The sequence below is a fragment of the Megascapheus bottae genome, chromosome 18, assembly GCF_031878675.1.
Source record: "Megascapheus bottae isolate mThoBot1 chromosome 18, mThoBot2.hap1, whole genome shotgun sequence".
In the NCBI taxonomy this organism is placed as follows: Eukaryota; Metazoa; Chordata; class Mammalia; order Rodentia; family Geomyidae; genus Megascapheus; species Megascapheus bottae.
Window position 1 is genome coordinate 26,989,034 of NC_143526.1, and position 21,148 is coordinate 27,010,181.

Here is a 21,148-nt window from a genome sequence, read left to right on the forward strand (position 1 = left end):
GCCTGTAATTCTAGCTATTCAGGAGGCTGAGATATGAGGATGACAGTTTGAAGCCAGCCAGGGCAGCAAAGTCCATGAGACTCTTATCTCTAGTAAACAAAAAATTTTAAAAAGCCACAGGTGGTGCTGTGGCTCAAGTGGTAGAGTGCTAGCCTTGAGCAAATGAAGCTCAGGGATAGTGCCCAGTCCCAGAATTCAAGTCATAGGACTGTCCCCACTTCCCATAATTATGCAAAAGACCAATAAAACATTTAACATAAGCCACCCCCTCCTTTACCCACTTACCCACAGACTGTAAAATGAAAAAGAAAAAAATAGAAAAAAAATCCCCACCACTCAGTAAGGAAATAATGTTTGCAACTATTTTTTGTTATGCCAGCCAAGACACATACAACTAGGAGAAATAAAAAGCTTTTGCTTTCTATTTGAAATATCTAAAATATTTGAAAAAAATTATTATGGACCAAAAAATGTACAAAAGAATAGTTCTTCCCTGAAAGAAAACAAGATTCTTATATACCTTTAATACTAAATTAATGTTTTATAAGGAACGCACGTAAACATAAAATCATGGTGTTATACAACTACAGACACATCTTGGTCTGTTGTGTTTCTGTGACAGGATATGAAAAAAAGGAAAAGAAAGGAAGGAGAGGAAGGTTGATTTTTGACAGTTTGAGAGGCTGTGAAATCTAGTATCAAAGTGTTGATATCAGGTGAGGGCTTCCTTTCTGAGCCAGCCCCCGGTGAGATGCAAGAAGACAGATGCTTACCTGGCTTCCAAAGATATGTTTGAGTAAGCAACACATGACTCCATAGAAAAACAAACAGGATAGGAAAAAGAGAACAAAAGGTATCTCATAAGAACATGATGAGGAACAGGGTTGGAGCTAAGTGGTGGAGTACTTGCTTAGTATGTTCAAGGTCATGGGTTCAATTCTCACGTCACTCTCTCCCTCCCCCCAAACACCACATACACAAAGTAAAATTCAAGTTGTGTGCATTTTGAAGGCACTTAAAGTTTCTTGTTCAAATGTACTTTCAAAAATAGAAAGGAAAATAAAAGAGACTAAAAGAAAAAAAAAGGCAAGAAAATAGAAGTGATGGCATGGGTCAAGTGGTAGTGTGCCTAGCAAGTATAAGGTTTGCAGTTCAAATCCAAAGTAATATGGGCCAGAGGTGTGGCTCAGGGAGCAGAGTGCCTGCTTAGCAAGTTCAGGACTCCTGAGTAAAATAAACAGCACCACCCCCCCCTCCAAAAAAAGAGCTTAGGGCATGGTACAGTACAGCACAACTATAAACCCAGAACTGACAAATCACAGGTACAAGAATCACAAGTCCAAGGCAGTCTAGTTCCCCAGGTATTAGAGAGGCTGCAGCAGTAAAAAACACTTGGAGGCCAGTTCAGACTACATAACAAGAACCTGTCTAAAAAAAGAAAATTTGATGCCGGTCAAGGTGGCTCATGCCTGTAATCCTAGCTACTCAGGAGGCTGAGATCTAAGAATAGCAGTTCAAAGCCAGCCCAGGCAGAAAAGGACCTGAGACTCTTATCTCCAACTAACCTCTAGAAAACGGGAAGTAGGGCTTGGCTCCAGGGTAGGGTGGTAGCTTTGAGCTGAAGAGCTCAAGGACAGAACCCAGGCCCAGGGGTAGAAGGGTAGCTTGAGCTGAAGAGCTCAGGGACAGGGCCCAGGCCGAGTTCAAGCCCCATGACCCACCAGAAAAAAAAAAAAAAAGGACAAAATTTGGACCAGGAGTGTAGCCTAGTGGTAGGTAGACTGCTTACCTAGCATGCATGAAGCCCTGCGCTCAAAACCTTGGTACCATATACTCAGAAAAAGCCAGAAGTGGTACTCTGGCTTAAATGGCAGAGTGCTAGCCTTGAGCAAAAAGTATCCAAGGGAGCCGGGAGTTTGGCCTAGTGGTTGAGTGCTTGCCTAGCATGCACAAAGACCCAGGTTCGATTCCTTGGTACCACATACATAGGAAAAAGCTGGAAGTGGTGCTGAGGCTCACGTGGTAGAGCTCTAGCCTTGAGAAAGTCCAAGGACAGTGCTCAGGCCCTGAGCCCAGGCTCAGGACTGGCAAAAAAAAAAAAAAAAAGAAGAAAAAAAAAAGTATCCAAGGACAGTACCCAAGCTCTGAGTTCAAGCACCAAGACTGGCCCCCCTCCCCCCCAAAAAAGAAAACCTCTGCAATTGCAAGTACTATTGGTTATCATTATCATTTATTCTACAGAACAGACCATAATCAAATCTGGATGATTGTAATAAAAACCCTATTAATAGTTTCTTTCTTTCTTTCTCTCTCTGTCTCTCTCTGTCTCTCTCTGTCTCTCTCTGTCTCTCTCTGTCTCTCTCTCTATATCTATCTATCTATCTATCTATCTATCTATCTATCTATCTATCTATCTATCTATCTATCTATTCTTCCCCACCTCCAGTCCTAGTGCTTGAACTCAGGCCCTGGACACTATCCTCTAACTTTGTCAAGGCTAGTGTTCTACCACCTGAATCACAGCACCACTTCCAGCTGTTTCTGTGTATGTAGTACCAAGGAATCAAACTCAGGACTTCATGCATCCTAGGCAAGCACTCTACCACGAGGCCATGCTCCTGGCCCCAAGACTATCATTTTTCCCCCAACAGAGACTAATTCTGAAGCCAATCTGAGCTACACAACAATACCTTGTCTCAAAAAGGGAGGAGGAGAAATATTATAAAAGGCTTGCTCTGTTAAGGAGTTTGATTTTAAATTGGGGAGTGCTATGATTGGGGAGTACTGAGATCACTCGTGGCAACATATGATAACTTGCTAGGGCTTCACTTGCTATTCTGCAATGAAGGTTAGAGAATATCCAGCAAGTTAGCACCACTTTCATCTTTTTCTGAGTAGTTGAGATAAGAGTCTCTCAGACTTTCTCACTTGGGCGGAATTCGAACCACCACCCTCTAATCAGCCTCCTGAGTAACTAGGATTACTGGTGTAAGCCAACAGTGCCCATACTTTTAACCCCAAAATCTTGGCTCTCTGAGATGGTAAAGCTGTTCTCCATAATTGGGTAACATTAAACTCTAGGAAGAAAAGATGTGGGTAATCAAGTATACAAAAGTTGTACTGCTAATACTTTAAAGGTTAAATGATGGTAATTCAGATTTAGCCAATGAAAAGCACAGGTCTTACAAGAACCTACATTCATACATTTCTGGGTTTAATTTTTGGGTTTAATTTGTAGCTCAGTGCTTAGAGATTCTGTATATTAAGGTAATAACTGACCTGTCAAAGTCTGTCAGAGCTTGACAGATTGATTATATAAATGTGTTTTAAACGTCTCAGGAAATTTAATTCAATGACTAAGGTTTTGGAATAATTCATTAAGTTCAAGAATTAACATACAATGAAAGTTATTGTTCCTATTTCTATATAAAATTACAATGCTTATAAGTATAATAGCAAACCTATCAAAGGAAAGACTAACAATGGAAAATTTAGGTTTTAACTTGACATAAATTAGTGGCACTGTGGATCAAGTGGTACAGCAGTAGCCTTGAGCTGAAGAGCTCAGGGACAACGCCTAGGCCCAGAGTTCAAGTCCCATGACTGACAAAAAAAATTGCCACAAATTAAATTTGGGGCTGGGGAGTGGCTCAAGTGGTAAGAGTATTTATTTGCCTAGTAAGAGTAAGGCTAAGCCTAGAGTTCAAACTCCAGTCCTGACAATAAATGGCCAAGAAGATAAAGTATTATTTTGAAACTCAAGGAAGTATAGTCTTTTACATGTAAAAAAAACCTCCTCTAACATGAAAACATTCATACATAAAACTGAACTGTTAGGGTCCAGAGCATGGCCTACTGGTAGATTACTCGCCTAGCATGCACGAAGCCCTGGATTCAATTCCTTGGTACTACATACACAGAAAAAGCAGTTAGTGGTTCTCTGGCTCAAGTGGTAGAGCACTAGGCCTTGAGCAAAAAGTGTCCAAGGATAGTGTCCAGGCCCACTTAAGTGGAAGCCCAGGGCTGGCAAGACAAACAACAACAAACAAACCCTGAGCTGTTCTTCTGAAAAGTTTTCTTTAGGGAAGAAACTTTGAAAACTGATTAAGTATGAATAGGTCAAGCTATCTCTCCCAGTAATACTGAAGGAACTAAATTGAATGTACGTGTAACATTGGCACCAAAGATAGATAGGAAGGTACATTTAGTGCTTGCCTAGCAAGTACAAAGCACTGGGTTTCATCCTAGCACAACACATAAACATAAACACACACACACACACACACTCCCCTCACCCATCTCAATCTCCCCTCAACCCTTCTGATAAACAACTCATACCCTCCTTCATTGTGACTTGAAATAGCAAGTTTAAATAACTGCTATGTTGTATAGGCATATAGTATTTCTGGGAGGTTTCATAAATGCTGTTCACTATTTCTGTGAATAACTTTAGAAATAAGTTCAGCCAGGCACTGGTGACTCATGCCTGTAATACTAGATACTTAGGAAGCTGAGTTCCGAGGATCTGTTTGAAGCCAGACAGGATAGAAAGTCTAAGAGATTCTTATCTCCAATTAACCACCAGAAAACTGGAAGTAGAGCTGTGCCTCAAAGCTCCACTTCCTGTTTTCTGGTGGTTAATTTGGAGATAAGAGTCGCTCCGGGAGGGCTCTAAACTGCGATCCTCAGATCGCAGCCTCCTCTGTAGCTATGATTACAGGTTCACAACTGCTACTAGTGCCACTACTGCTAACTAGGCATGAACCACTGAAAGTAAAGGATCTCTAACATTATGCCACACTCATCAACTACAGGAAAGGCGCTGGACACAGCAAGGCTTCTCTGAGCTGCTTGTTTGTCACCTGTGGCAGTTTTAGACTGAGGCCCATTCAAGCTAACATACCAGACCCAGTAAAGGGAACCACTGATAAGCTGGAAATCATTGTGATCTCAGGCTCTATTAACTAAAAGTGGATGAACCCCGCGGAGACAAGGAGAGGATGGAGGGAACTATCTTACAGTGTACAATAGAGGCACTAAGTTAGGGACCAGCCTTACTCTCTACAAGGTAGGAGAAGCTTTTATCTCCCACAGACAGAAAATCAGGAGAGCAGAAGCATGTAGACAAAAGATCAGTTCCTTTTAGAAGAACACAGAAATTCTGGCACTATTCCACACTACTGTGGTAACAGGGCTGCTAACACATCAATGAAAAGCATTCTCTTTGTTAATGGGTAGTATTGATGTCTTTATATCGATTACATACTTATGTATTAAGCCACCTGTCAACCAGTGTTTGAAAACTAATTGTAGGTTAAGCTATTTGTCAGTCAATATTTGAAAACTACCTCACAATTCACAGAAGCTGGATTTCAACTTCCTATACACAGAAGCTCTGTTCACCATCTAACAAGCATTCTCTTCCTAAAGCCAAAACTCTGGAATACTACCATTTCTATTGTTTAAATCATACCTGTCCACAAATCTTCATCCCCACTCTCCCATACTAAACAATCATATATGAGAATCTGGGAATCTGGAGAGGGAAGAGTAACAGAGTAGGTTAGTCCCATCAAGCTACGTGACAAAATGAAATTCCTTGGTACAACTAGCTAATGCTAATAAAAAAATCAAAAAGCTAAAAGACTGCTCTGACCAGTACATTCTCTTTAGCAGTGAATCAAATCTTTTTGCTACACATCTACTAATAAAGAAGCCTCTTAGCCAAGAGCCAGTGGCTCATGCCTGTACTCCTAGCTGCTCAAGAGACAGTAGATGAGATCTGAGAATCATGGTTTAAAGCCAGCCTGAGCAGGAAAGCCCAAGAGACTCATATCTCTAATTAATCACAGAAAAAGCTAGAAGTGGTACTGTTGATCAAGTGGTACAGTGCTGGCTTTGAGCAAAATGGAGTTTAGGAACAGTGCCGAGGCCCCGAGTTCAAGCCTCAGGACCAACAAAAATAAATAGGACCTCTCTCCAGTACCATAGGTACTAACATATAATAAACATTTATGTTTGTGTACTAAACATTTTCAAATAATCACCACATACTAATATTTTTATCACTAAAGTATTAATATAGAACTCACTTAAAAATATGTTGGGCCAGGAGTTTGGCCTTGTGGTAGAGTGCTTTCCTAGCATGCACAAAGATCCAGGTTTGATTCCTCAGTGCCACATACATAGAAAAAAGCTGGGAATGGTGCTATGGTTCAAAGAGTAGAGCTCTAGCCTTGAGAAAGCCCAAGGATAGAGATCAGGCCCTGAGTTCAAGCCCCAGGACTGGCAATAAGTAAATAAATAAAATAAAAATAAAAGAAGTATTTATGTTTGTGCACAGCAGCTTATACTCATAATTCCAACAACACAGGGGGCAAAGGATTAGAAAGACCGCAGTTCAAAGCCAGGCAAGGCAAAAAGTGAGACCTCCATCTGGACAAGCCAGCCATCTTGGTTCACATTTATGATGCTTGCCTATAGGAAGGCCATAGTAGTACTAGATTCTTGGTGGCCCTTAGCAAAAACTAAGAGATCCTACTTGAAAGAATAAAGCAAAAAAGGGCTAGGGGTATGATTCAAGTGGTACAGTGTCTTCTTGGCAAACATGAGGCTCTTGATTTCAAACTCCTAAACAGCCATAAAGGAAGGAAGGAAGGAAGGAATGGAGGGAGGGAGATACTTAAAAGGGCACCATGGTTGTGATATTTATTCTTCCATCACTCAATTACAAGCATCTTAAATTTGGCTGCCAATTTTTTTTTAAGGCATCACTTATTTGTGTTCCTGGGGTGTGAACATAGGGCCTTGCACTTGTTAGGCAGGTACTCTACTATTTGCTTTGGTTATTTTTGAAATAGGATTTTATGTTTATGTGAAGACAGCATGAACCACAATCCTATTTCCACTTTCTATGTAGCTGGGATGACAGGCAGCTTTTCATGGTAGAAATGGGATGTTGTGAGAGGGCTGCCTTTGAACTATGATGCTCTCAAATCTACCTCTTATGGCCTGAGCCATTGTACTGGGCACAAAATCTTTTTTTTTCTTTCTTTCTTTTTTTTTATTGTGGGTCATGGGGCTTGCACTGGGCCTGAGCTTGTCCTTGAGCTCTTCAGCTCAAGGGTAGGGTACACATGGCAAAATCTTTTAAATAAACACATTTGGCTAGCAAAAGCTCATCTTCTCTCATACAATAACTTTTTTATTATTTCCAATATTGGGGTTTGAATTTGGGGCCTTGTAGTTTTGCTCGGTTTGCTTACTCATGGTTAGCAATCTACCACTTGATGGTTTATAACAACAACAACAACAAAGAATGAATAATAAGTGTAGACAAAGACTTAGAAAAATTACAACTCATGGGCATTACTGCTGGAAATGTCCCTTTGGAACAATTTGGCAACTCCTCAAAGCAATTCCATTCTTAAATGTATACCCAAGGGAAATATAAACATATTTATACAAAAATTTTATACGTGAGGCCAGGTGCAGTAATTCTAGCTACACAGGAGGCTGAGATTTGAGGTACAAAGCCAGCCCGAGCACAAAAGGACCTGAGACTCTTATTTCCAATTAATCTCTAGAAAATGGGAAGTGGAACTTGGCTCAAGGGTAGGGTGGTAGCCTTGAGCTGAAGAGCTCAGGGACAATGCCCAGGCCCATTCAAGCCCCCCCCCCCAAAATTTATACATGAGAGGTGGGTACTGGTAGCTCCTACCTGTTATTCTAGCTCCTCAGGAGGCTAAGATCTGAGAATAGTTGTTCAAAGCCAGCCCAGGGAAGAAAGTCCATGAGACTCTTATCTCCAATTAACCACTAGAAAACCAGAAATGGAACTGTGGCTCAAACTGGTAGAGTGTTAACTTTGAGCAAAAGAGCACAGGCAGCATCCAGGCCCTGAGCTTAAGCCCCACAACCAACAAAAAAATTAAAAAATAATTTAAAAAAATATATAGATAAATGTGAATAGCATCATTATTCAGATAGCCAAAAACAGCCCAATGTTCATCAACTAATGTATGGATAAACAAAATATGATATACCCACATAATGAAATACTGTAATTTTTGGCCATTAAGAGGAGTAAACAAGTTAAACATGGATGAGTCCCAAAGAAATTATTATTATTAAGAAGCCAGTCATGGGCTAGGAGTTCAGTCAATGGTAGAGTGCTTGCCTAGCATGCACAAAGACCCGGGTTCAATTCCTTGGCACCACGTATACGTAGAAAAAGCCAGAAATGGTGCTGTGGCTCAAGTGGTAGGTTCTAGCCTTAAGAAAGCCCAAGGGCTGTGCTTAGGCCCTGAGTTCAAGGCCCAGGACTGGCAAAAAAAAAAAATGAGTACATCATCAAAAGACCAATAAATGATAACTTAACAACTCTTTGTCCATAATGGGGCAACAAATGAATTTTCATTCTTTTATTCAAAGTAGCTTTTCTGCTGCCAACCGTTTATATTCCAAGTTCTTACTTATTAAGGCAATCATTCACAATAATAATGTATGTTCTCTTTTTTTTTTCTCTAGTAGTCACAAAAGAATTGGATGTCCTTGAATATAATTATTAAAAGAGAATCTAGCCAAGTGTAGTGCCATATACCTATAAACAACTCCCAGCAGTTTTTTTTTTTTTTTTTTTTTTTTTGTGGATCATGGAGCTTGAACTCAGCCGGGGGCTGTCCCTGAGCTCTTCAGCTCAAGGCTACCACCTTATCCCAGGGCTTGGGCATTGTCCTTCAGCTCTATAGCTCAAGGCTACCACTCTACTCTTGAACTAAGCCCCACTTCACATTTTCTAGAGGTTCATTGGAAATAAGAGTCTCAGGTCCTTCTGTGCCCAGGCTGGCTTTAAACCTTGATCTTCAGATCTCTGCCTCCTGAGTAGCTAGGATTATAGGCATGAGCTACTGCACCTGGCAAATCAGGTCCTTCTGTGCCCAGGCTGGCTTTGAACCTTGGATCTTCAGATCTCAGCCTCCTGAGTAGCTAGGATTATAGGCGTGAGCTACTGCACCTGGCAAATTCCAGCACTTTGAAGAGGAAGACAGATCAAAAGTTCGGTAACAGTCTAGGCTACAGAAATAAAGGGTTGAGTAAAGGGGAGACAGTAATACTAATGCTAAAAGCTGCTGGATTTTTATTTTCTTTTAGTACTATTTTCCAACTCAGGGCCTCATACATGTTTAGGGCAAGCATTTTACCTTTGAGTGTAGCCATGGGCTCAGAGGCTGAATGTTTATAACTTCGGATCTCCCGGCCTCAGTCCCAGACTACCTGATTTTACATGTACAACCATATCTGGCTTTGTTCTAACATCTGTTCACTAATTTACTAGTGTTTTCTATGGTCTTCCAACAAAATGCTGACAAAGGAAACCATTTAGCTTTTTTTTTTTTTAATTTGTTGGCCTTGGCACTCAAACTCAGGGCCTAGCACTGTCTTTGAGCTAGTCAGCTCAGAGAGTTCTACTACTGTGAGACACAGTGCCACTTCCGGTTTTTTGGTGATTCATTAGAGATAAGAGTCTTGGAGATAGGAGTCTCACATACCCACTACCTGACGAATGTAACCTAATAATCCCTCTATATATCACCCTGACAATAATATAATATATATACATATATATGTGCATATATATGTGTGTGTGTGCACTAAGGGACAAAAAAAAAAAAAACTGTCTCAATGGACTTTGGGGCCTGGGCTGGCTTTGAACTGCAATCCTCAGATCTCAGCCTCCTGTGTAGCTAGGATTACAGGTGTGAGCTGCCAGCACCCAGCCCATTTTGCTTTCTTGATACATTATTTCCCATACATTATCGTCTTTTTGTTTAGTATTTAGCAGGGCCTGCCAGTGGTATGCCTTTTTACTTCTAAAACCTCAAAATATAAACTTTAATCCTAACATTTATAAATCCATCTGACTGAATATCTGTATCTTTAAAATCATTGGGGAAAAAAAACAGGGCAGTAGGGATATGGATAAGTGGCAGAAAACTTGCCTTGAACTAATAAGGCCCTGGTTTAATTACCAACACTGAGAAGTTTTCTTTATGTTCTGGATGCTTAGCTTTGACGTTTCTTGGTACTTGTGACAGACTACTAAAATTTACTATCAAGGCTTTACATACTCAAAGGGCAAAATTCTAATTAATATAGGATACAGATCCATATTTTGTATAATATTTTTTAATGAGAGCTGATTTACTTAAACCTGACTTAATATCTCATAATACCAACAGGACAAGTGTCAGCTTTGCCACCTTCCCTTGGGCTTGTGTAATCAGCATTTTCTTCAATCACTTCCTCACAACTTGTATAAGGGTTAGCTGAATGAAAACTGGATAATGTAAACTGTTACCAATTTGTTGCCATTTACTGAATGGATGAATACAACTATGCTCACTGAAGAACTCCCTCTCTTCCTTCAAAACACCCTAAGTTCCATGATTCTTAAATTAAATGTGATCTCTCTTTTCTTTTAGATAAAAAGTTCTACATTTTGCCAGTACTCCCATAAGCTGTCTTATCAACCTCACTATGAAAATTATTGCTCTACACTGAGGCCACAGTAACCTCTTAAAATTGCAAATCAGATCAGTTCACTCTCTTGGTTAAAATTCTTCAATGGCTTAGCTCTGTCTTCAAGATAAGCCCAAAATCTTTACATGCATATAGAGCCCTTGATTCTGTCTGTCTCCAGACCACTGGTTCCAAGTCCTAACTTCATATTAGAATCATCTGGGGAATTAAAATATGTATATACATCCCCAGATCCTACCCAAGACCAACTAAATAAAAACCCACAGGGGTAGGCAGGGCATTTGCATCTCTGATTTTTGTAAGCTCCCAGGTGAATCTAGAGTACAGCCAGGACAGAGAATTAAGGCTCTAATGTCATAGCAAGCCACCTGGCACTTCCTGTTCACCATGGCCAGCCAGTTTCAGGTGCTCACCAAGGACTCATGTAGGCTTTGCTCTGCCAAATGTGATCCACCCACCAGTAGCATCTGCTAACTGCGAGGTGGTTAGTAATACAGAGTCCCAAGTTCCACCCCAGACCCACTGAATCAGAACTTGGCATTTTAACAAGAGTCCCAGATGGTTTGTGTGCACATTCAAGTTGGAGAACACTGTCCTGAGCTATCAAACCCTTCCTAGCTCAGGGCCTTTGTAAATGCTTAACTGGTAGACTTCTCTGACACCCCCAAAAAAAACAATTCTTCTCCTTGAATCACATCCACTGTGTCTGTAATCACCATAAGGTGATTAATATCTCTTTACTGCACTAACAAGTGTCATGAGGATAAGACATTATATCAATGCCCCCTGCTCCTGGCCAATGCCTTACATATTCAATAGAACAACATTTAGTCCTAGATTTTATACCATGATGATTCTTTTTTACTTTTGCAATATTTTTCCATTAAAGAAATATAAACTGGGATCTGGGTGCTAGTGGATCATGCCTATAATACTAGGTACTTAGGAAGCTAAAATCTGAGGATTTCAGTTTGACGCAGCAGGTCGGCAAGATCCAACAGACTTATCTCCAATAACCACAAAAAAAAAAGCTTAAAGTGGAGAGCAAACTAAAAGACAGCATCCAAGCCCCGAGTGTAAGCCCCAGTACTGGAATGCACATGCATAAGCGTGTACATATACACATGCATAGACACACATATGCACATACGCACATGCGCACACACACACACTACACTACACACACACACACACACACACACACACACACACACTATGTGTTGAATCTACCTCAAGGTACCCCTGTGTTTCTTTCAAATTAATAAAATATGAAATATAAGCCTTTCCTTTTTAAGTGATAACACTGGCTAGGTTCCCAGGAAACAGGGCTACATTTGTTGCTGATGGAATTGTAGCAACTGAGCACTAAACTATTCCTCTGACTCCTTAAGACCACTTGAGAAGTTAAGGTCCAAGAAAATAATGCAAAAGAAGTACTTGAACACAGATGCATGAATTTATAACAAAAAAAAAGGGAAGGAATAAAGCACACTATACAAATTACAGGTGTTAGTTGAGAATGTGGCTTGGTGGTAGAGTGCTTGGCTAGCATGTGTGAAGCCCTGGGTTCGATTCCTAAGTACCACATAAGTAGAAAAAGCTGGAAGTGGCACTGTGGCTCAAGTGGTAGAATGCTAGCCTTGAGCTCAGGGACAGTGCCTAGGCCTCAGTTAGAGCCCCAGGAGTGGCAAGAAAACAAAAAACAAAATAAAAACAAATTGCAAATGTTGATTCATGTTGTGATTTTTAAAATATTGTGATTTAAAATAGTAAAGACACATAAACAAGTAAATATAAAATACTTCATGCTACTCAACAATTCAAAACTTATATTCCCTATATACAGGCTACAATTATTAAAATCAATGTATACCAAAATAGATGGGAATTTAAAATAAATATAGTTTTATGCTTAATGAATTCTCTTTCAACAGAGAGTATGTTTAAAATAAACCTTAATATTGGGTTATTTATAGGTTTCCTTCAGCTTCAGAACTTGAAACATTTATTAGCTATTGTACTAGAAATTAAAAAAGAAAAAACAGACTATATTTGATCAGCTTCCTACTTTTAACTCAAGCCTGGAGGAGGGAAAAAAAATAGTCCAACAATGTTCACAAATTAATGTTCAGCATCTCCATAAAGGACTAGATACACAATGCCAGAGCTGCAAAAATAAACCACCACTATTTAACACTGATCTTGCACAAGTCACTCAAACCCTTCTGAGTGAGCCTCAGTGTCTTCCATGTAAACTGAAAACAGGCTACAATCACATGGGGAGGTGGGTGGGAAGCAGCCATGTGATGGCTGAAAAAGCATCATAGATGATCTCATTAGATATTTTGGTGAGCATCCAACACATTTTGGGGAACAGGTTAAATTCAAAGAATTATCTCAAAGGGTTAGCAATATGGCTACATACCTTTTAAAAAAGAAAGTATAATGTCCTTGACTTAATACTTACACTTCAAAAACTATACCGTTGAGACAACTGCACAAATGAGCACAAAACGAAGGATATACTATTTCTGTAAGAGAAACAGGCTGTAACAAATGTTTACCCTGAAGGCTACTTACAAGTATATACAAATATAGCTTATTTCACAATGCAGTTGCATAGTGTCAATACAAAGAATAAATAATTCAGCAGGGTTCATTCCTATAATCTTAGCTACTCCAAAGGCTGAGATCTGAGAACAGAAGTTCAAACCCACACAGGGCAGGAAAGTCCACTGGACTCTTTTATCTTCAAAATCTTCCAATAAGCTAGAAGTAGAGTGGCAATGTGCTAGCCTTGAACAAAAATGCTCTATAAAAAAGCCCAGGCCCTGAGTTCAATCCTCCTACTCCAAAAAGATGAATGATTCAGAAGATAGTAATATAAGGTAATTTCTTAAATATGTTAATTTAAAGAGTAAGGTAAGGCCAGGAGTTTGGCCTAGTGGTACAGTGTTTACCTAGCATGCACAAAGACTGAGATTTGATTCCTCAGCACCATGTACATAGAAAAAAGCCAGAAGTGGTGCTGAGGCTCAAATGGTAGAGCTCTAGCCTTGCAAAAGCCCAAGGATAGTGTTCAGGCCTTGGGCTCAAGCCCAGGGCTGGCAAAAAAAAAAAAAAAAGTAAGGTGAGACAAACATACCATGGTGAGAGAAATGTAAGTTGACACACATTTATAAAACAGTGACTATGGAAGGTCACAGAAACTGGAAACCAGCTATCTCTAGGAATGAGGTTAGGAAATAGCAAACTTGGGGTCAGGGGTAAGAGAGAGACTTATTTTTTCTATATACAGTTTTGCACTGCTAGATTTTCCTCTCAAATGCACTATCTTCTCAAAACTCAGCAGAATTGGGGTTGGGAGTTTGGCCTAGTGGTAGAGTGCTTGCCTAGCATGCATAAAGACCCAGGTTCGATTCCTTGGTGCCACATACATTAAAGAAAAGCCAGAAGGGGTGCTGTGGCTCAAGTGGCAGAGTGCTAGCTTTGAGGAAAAAGCCTAAGGACAGTGCTCAGATCCTGAGTTCAAGCCCCAGGACTAGCACCAAAAAAAAACAACCAAACAAACAAAAAAAACCTGAGCAAAATTATCTCAGAAGAGGAATAATCAACTAAGTCTAAGAGGATACAATTCTATATGATAGAGCTGGGACACTATTTTCTAAATTGATAGGTTATCAGCAACTGGCCCCAGAAAGGCACTCATCGAAAGACCTTTCCCAAGACTCAGTCCCAAGTCTCTGACCTCCTTTAAGCCTTTCTGTGCTTTCTGTGGCTCTCCACTGCTCAAACACACACACACTCTCTCTCTTCTTTTCTCTCCCCTCTCTTCCCCTCCCCCCTCTCTCCTAGTCCTGGGACTCAAATCAGGGCCTGAGCACTGCCCTTGAGCTTTTTTTTAACTCAAGGCTAGAGTTCTGCCACTTGAGCCACAGCACCACTTCCAGCCTTTTCTGTGTATGTGGTACCAAGGAATCGAACCCAGAGATTTGTGCATGCTAGGCAGGCACTCTACCACTAGGCCACACTCCTGGCCCTCCAAACTCTTTTTTTTTTTTTTGTCAGTCCTGGGCTTGAGCTCAGGGCCTAAGCACTGTCCTTGGACTTTCTCAAGGCTAGAGCTCTACCACTTGAGCCTCAGCACCATTTCCAGCTTTTTTTTCTATGTACGTGGTACCAAGGAATCGAACCCCGGTCTTTGTGCATGCTAGGCAAGCACTCTACCACTAGGCCAAACTCCCGGCTGGCCCTGCAAACTCTTAACACAGCATTTATAGTCCTCCAAACTGACCCTAATCTCATCTATTCAATCCAGCTATGTTTAACTTTTTCCCAAAGACAGTTGGCCCTCCCACCTTCAAGCTTCCTCAAAAAACAAAACAGAACAAAACAGAACCTAAACCAACTTCTATGCATCCTTCAGAACCCAAAGGCTCCCTACCAAGAAGCCTTTCTCTAACCACTCAGGGAATGCAACCTGCGAAGCCCGGTAGAGGATCTGAAGGTAGACTGGCAGGACTAAAATTCAGACTATTGCCTCATAGGCCTACCATAGAAACTTAGTTTTCAGCCCTACAGAGTAGGAATAAGCCCCCATACAACTATTGAAAAGATTACATGAGAGAATACTGTAGGCGTTTATTACATAACCTGTCACAGGCAAATAAAAGGTAATAGCAATCATTATTACTCCAGTAGCACCTACAATGTAATTATATCCACCTGTCCTGCACTGGTCTGAGTGCTTCAAAGGAAAGGACCCAAGAAGTTTCTCACTTTCATTCTGCATCATAATCAAGCACTTTACTTGGCAAACAGATGACATATAAATATACTTAAGTCAAAGGGCTTGCATTTTTTTATTCTGTAGAGTACTCACATGCTAAACAGGAACCCATTATGTGGACTCCTATATTTATTTCATCATGCATTCTAGTGTACCCGAGGCCCCTCTAAGCAGTGAAAAATGACTAAGGGGATTTTGGTCTTTCAGGGACAGTCAAGCAAGTTGGAAGCCTGTGGACTATAGAACCTGTCCATTCCTGCCTGCTATTTATGAAGGCTAGGTGGGATAGACATGGGAAGATGGGGGAATTGGAGGTACCAAAAGTCCTGGCCATGTATTCCAAACAGGCCTTTGGGGAAGACTAGTGAAAATTCTCTTGGGAAATGGAGACAACTGGGAAGAATTCTCCCAGCACAGTCAAGATGGGAGGAAACAGGACACAAGAAGGCAAAAACCTCCAAATAGGTGAAGGGGCAACCAGGCAGCTCTGAATGGCTAGACCCATAGGAGGATAGAATTAAGCTAAATATAAAAGAGTAAATTGAGGTAAGATTGTGACCTGATTAAGACATTTTGAGTTTCATTCATCCCACGAGAAAAACAAAGCAAGGGAGTTTTTAAATAAACAAGTGACAGCATCCGATCTGTGTTTTTAAAAGGAGTGGCCAGGCAGGAAGATGCTCGCCCTTTCCTACTCAATCTTCCTCTCACCCACCATCTTTCGGGTTGTCTGGCTGTCTTAACAGCTAGCAGGTGGTTAGTGAAGCAATCTCGGAGGAGATGTGTCTAGTTTCCAGCAACAATCCTTATTCTAGCCAAAGGCTGCTACAGGCATTATTCTGCGTAAGAAGGCTTTGAACATTCCTCTTTTCCTGTCTTACAAGTATTACTGACCACACACACGCCTACCTCAACATTAGACTCAGTTCTGCCATTAAGGTTTTTATTTTCAGGAAATACATTTGAGGATTATTCATATATATGTATTTAAGAAAAAAAATAGCGTAGAAAGGGAGGGGATCTGCATTCCCAAGTGGCTCATTACGAATTCTGGGCAGCTATCTGTTTGCCTGTTTCCCCCTTCCTCGTGCATCTTCAACAGTTGGGAGTGGACGGCGAAGAGAGAGGGGCCTGGGAGCCGGGCCAGGAGGGGCTTTTAGGGAAAGAAACTCGGGTCCCTGCAAGAACAAAATTTCTCTCGCCAGTTTTCTTTCTTTCTTTCTTTTTCTTCTTCCCATGGACCTAGGCGAATGCTGTTCTCGCCGTTCCAAGTTTCTTGTTTCAGAATGAACTATGGCAGCGCCCTGGCCGGTTCCCAGGAAGACGCCCGCAAAGTTCTGGGGCACGGGAGAGGGGTCGGCGCCCGGTCCCCCACGCTTCCGGAGACCCCCGGGTCCCCACCCACCGCGCAGGGATGCGGATCCCAGAGCACCAGCCCGACGCACCCCGCCCGGAAAGGGAGAATCCGGGGACCCCTCCCACCCGCGTCCGGAGCCCACCCGGGCGGCGGCCGCGAACACTCACCGAGTCCGGCGCTGGGCGGGACCACGGGGGACCGGGACGGCAGCTCCGCCTCAGTTCCGCGGCGGCGGCGGCTCGGCCCGCCACTCGCCCTCAGGGCCGCCGCCCGGCCCGCAGCTCGAAGGCTCGCGGCGGCGGCGGCGGTCTCGCCTGCATGGCGAGAGGGGAAGTGGCAGAGGGACGACGGCGCAAGCGACGGTGATGGCGGCCTCGGCCCCGGGTCCGAGCTCGGTGGCGCGCGCGCGCGCGCGTCCCTGTCAGAGCTGCACTCACCGCAGCCTCGCTCGCGACCCAGCCCTGGTTGTAAGGCGCGTGCTCATTGGCTGTTCAGAGGAGGGCGCTGGTTGGCCAACGCCGAACGGGCGTCTCCGGCCTTGGCGGGCCCCGCCCTTGCGCGCCTCCCAAGTCTCTCTCTCTCTCTCCCTCCCTCTCTCTCTTTACGGGGGTGTGAAGTGGGTCCCACGGCTCTCTGCAGCTCCAAGAACTCCATCCTACGGAAAGCTGGACTTTGGTAGTTCCGGTAGATCGTTCCTCAGGATCCTCCGCTTGGACCTAGGACTCTTCCCAGTTTACAGATGCGGAAACTGAGGCCAGGGACCAGCCACACCATTACCTAGCGACTGGAGCGGCCTACACCACCAAAGCCATCTACACACCCCTCCAAATGTGACCGATTCGGCCTTCTCCTGCCCTCCCTGCCCCCGTTACCGCGAGGTACTTAGAAGAGCCTCTTCCCTAGAACGGGTCTGGCTCCTCGGGTGCTGCCTGACATTAAGCCAGCAGCCTACATCATCCCAACCGGAGCCCTAATGCGCCGTGCCGGGCCTGACTAGCCACGGAACTGGGTGGAAGCACCACCCGTGATGCTGGCGGGGGAGGGGAGGATCAGAGCCTGAGGAAGATGGAGAGACAAGGTCCCCCAAGGCCGGGATGCTCAGCCCCTTCCCGGAGCCCAGGGAAGGGGAACCGCCGCCCTCTCGTGTATCCCTGGAAGCCATGTGTCTGTAGGCAGCATGTTTCCAGGTGGAACCACTTTGAGTGCTGCAAGACCTAAGCCCCTGCGGGTAAAAGTCAGCTTACTCAGTGGTGTTGAGTGGAGTGAAACACTTGTGCGGCCTCCAGGCCGACCTGCGGGGCTTCTGCAAGCCCTGGAAGTGGAGGGTTACACTTCAGCCTAGACCCGGAGACTGTGGTGCCCGGAGTGGGTGGCCGCTTCTCCTCCAGGCAGGTAAGAGTCAAGTTCGCCCACTACACCCCAAAGAGCCCAATGCTTAGGAAGGAGATAGAATCTGTAACTAAGGCAACCGAGTGGCCGATGGGAAGACATCTGCACAAGAGCTAGCACACCGGTTTGGTATTCCTGTCATCTCCTGTCGTGCCCCCCCTCCACAACTTCCACTTGTTGATAGAACTCTATGCAACCCGCCCTCTCCCTGCTCTCCCCACCTCGGTTACCGCAAGGTACTTATAAGACCCTAGAACTGGTCTGGCTCCTTGGGTACTGCCTTACATTAAGCCAGCAGCTTACATCATCCCAACCAGAGCCCTAAGGGAAATTTCCCCCATTTTCCAACTGTGAAATTAGTATGTTTACCAGAGCCATGTCCTAGAAATATGGGCTGCAGTGGGCCTTCATCGGGTCTACCCCTTCTGTGCAAAGAAATCACTACTGGCAGAGCCAACCCAAGGTCCCTGCCAGATAGACACTTCAACTCAAAGGCTCAGAGCCACTGCCCAGTCCTCTTAAGTCCCCAAGGGTAGCCAGTGAGGGTAGATCCTTCCACATGCCCATTTCTTGGAAGTCCACATTTAAATCTATCCAGAATGGAGGTACATAGAAAATGGAAACATGAAATTTTGGCCATGTCTTGGACCTGTGCAAAAAATAAAAAAAAAAAAACCTGAAAAACAATGTAAGCACAAAAGGTACCTCAGCAATAAGGGCAGCCCCATGGCTTCACATTACCAGCTTAGTTTTTACCTAACAACACTGTAACCTAAATGTTTCTTTTGGTCAATTTGATTATATTAACATAAGAGCTTGACATGCTACTTAGGTGTGCTAATGAATTAAAACAGCTGTTAAGACAGGTGGGTTGTCCTTGAAGGACAATCATGTGAAGAACCCCTACTGGATCTGACCACACTTGGGAATCCTTGCAGTTGAGTGTGGTAGTCACAGAGCTCTAGGTTTCTAGCTCTCTGGAACCTTCCAGAGGTTCTTTCCTGGAACCTTCCAGAGCTGCAATGAGAATTCCAGACACACACACACACACACACACACACACACACACGCAGCTTGGCCAGTAACCATTCTCAAGAAATATAAGATCCTTCACTCTCCATGAGGCAGGCACACTGTGTAATCATAACATCTGTGGTGTGTGTGATATAGAATTCCAGAGCAAGGGAGTTGGGGAACCCATTTCAAGACCCTGGGAAGATGTGGTGTGCACACTGTTTCCACTGGTCGAGGGCACAGTCCTAAACTGCCTGCCATGGAAACTGATCTGGTGCTCAATTCTACTTGAATGTCTGGGGGCCTCTCCCCATCAACATAGTTAAGAGCTGTTTAGAGAGGGATTGGAGACAGGCTTCTCCAGATAACCCAAGTTGAGACTGTGGCTCCCTTACTCCCTGTTCTGCATTAGTCCCAACTCAGGTCATACCTAACAGGCACCTGTCAGCCACACCACAGGTTCCCAACAGCCACAGGGTTAATGAGTAAAAAACTAAAGAAAAGTTGCTGTCCTGTTCCTTCAGGCAAATCACTTCCCTCTCCAGGCCTCCTTTCCCCATCTAGTAAATGGAACAATGAGTCATTCAATTTCTTATTGAGTACAGACCATGTGCTGGACACAGCAGGGAGTAAGAAGAGGCCTCCTGCTCTCAGGGGCTTACTTTCTGGAGGGAGAGACAATAAACAAATGAAAAAGAATGTTTCCTAAGTGCTGTAATAAAAATAAAGCAACACAATAATAGATGAAATAAATGAGAGCCAAGAGTCCTTCCAGTCACTGTCTATCTACAAGATTTGCAGAAGCCTCTTGCCCTGAGGTGTCTTACGGGAGCATTCTCACTTTGTCTATACCCACCACTCATACCTAAACTAGGAGAAATGTTTCTAGACCCTGCCCATAGCTAGAATTCTAGGAAAGACTTGGCCCCATCCCACTTCACAGGTTCAGGCCTGCTATACAACTGCTCCAAGTAAAGAACTTTTACACTACTTTCAACGGAGCAATTAAGAATTTGGAAGAAAAAGCCCTAATTATAATTTTTTTTTAATTTTCTGGTTCCAAGATTGAATTCAGACCTCACACATAGAAGGTAATGCTCTACCACCGGGCTTAGCCTACCTCCTCTCCATTTCAGTTTTTTTTTTTTTTTTTTTTTGCCAGTCCCGGGCTTAAGCTCAGGGCTTGAGCACTGTCCTTGGACTTTCTCAAGGTTAGAGCTCTACCACTTGAGCCTCAGCACCACTTCCGGCTTTTTCTAAGTATGTGGTACCAAGGAATCGAACCCAGGTCTTCGTGCATGCTAGGCAAGCACTGTACCACTAGGCCAAACTCCCTGCCCTCCATTTCAGATTTTTAAGTATCCCTTTACAGTTGTATGAACCTGTCAAAGCCCAGCCGATGTATGTACACTTAAGATCTTTGTGATTCATTATAGGTAGTCTTTGCCAAAAAGGAAAAAAGAAAAAAGAAAGAAAAGAAAACCCTGTAGCTGGGTGCTGGTGGCTGTAATCCTAGCTACTCAACAAGCTGAGATCTCAGGATTGTGGTTCAAAGCCAGCCTGGGCACTAAAGTCCATGAGACTCATCTTGAAGTATCTATCCACCAGAAAACTGGAAATGGTACTGTGGTTCAAGTGGTAGAGTGCTAGCCTTGAACTGAAAAGCTCAGGGACAGTGCCCAAGTCCAGAATGCCCAAGCCCTACGACCAACTTCTCCATCAAGAAAAATAAAAACAAAAAACTTGTAATGAATTCTTAAGTATTTAGAGGGAGGTGTACTGAAATCTTCAATTTACTTTTTTTTTTCTTTTTTAAAGACAGGGTCTCATTGTTGTAGCCCAAGCTGGCCTTGAACTCTCCAACTTCCTCGTAATCAAGAGTACTGGTATTACAGACCTGTGCTGCCACACCCCTCATAAAATTTACTTTGAAATGCAACAAAAATAAGATGCATTAATTAATGGATACATGGATAGATGTGTAATAAGTACAATAAAATATGAAGAATCCAAGTAGTAGTTATACAAGTGCTCACTGTAAAAATCTTCCAGTTTGG

The 21,148-nt window shown here is 43.0% G+C and overlaps 1 protein-coding gene and 1 long non-coding RNA gene across 5 annotated transcripts in view; one reads left to right on the forward strand and one right to left on the reverse strand.

Annotated features, from left to right (window-relative positions):
* Nucleotides 1–17,125, reverse strand: part of Ptpra (protein tyrosine phosphatase receptor type A) — a 120,515-nt gene extending 103,390 nt beyond the window's left edge. For 3 of the 4 annotated variants that reach the window (XM_090352075.1, XM_090352072.1, XM_090352074.1), the window contains exon 1: nt 16,856–17,125. The gene's annotated coding sequence lies outside the window, so the exon portion shown is untranslated. The remainder of the gene's footprint in view (nt 1–16,855) is intronic. The other variant, XM_090352073.1, reaches the window with a different exon arrangement.
* Nucleotides 17,126–17,469: 344 nt separating this feature from the next.
* LOC150050274 (uncharacterized) lies at nt 17,470–21,104 on the forward strand. Its single transcript, XR_016538603.1, has 2 exons — nt 17,470–17,566; nt 20,910–21,104. It is a non-coding gene; the product is annotated as an uncharacterized LOC150050274 (long non-coding RNA).
* The last annotated feature ends 44 nt before the right edge of the window (nt 21,105–21,148 follow it).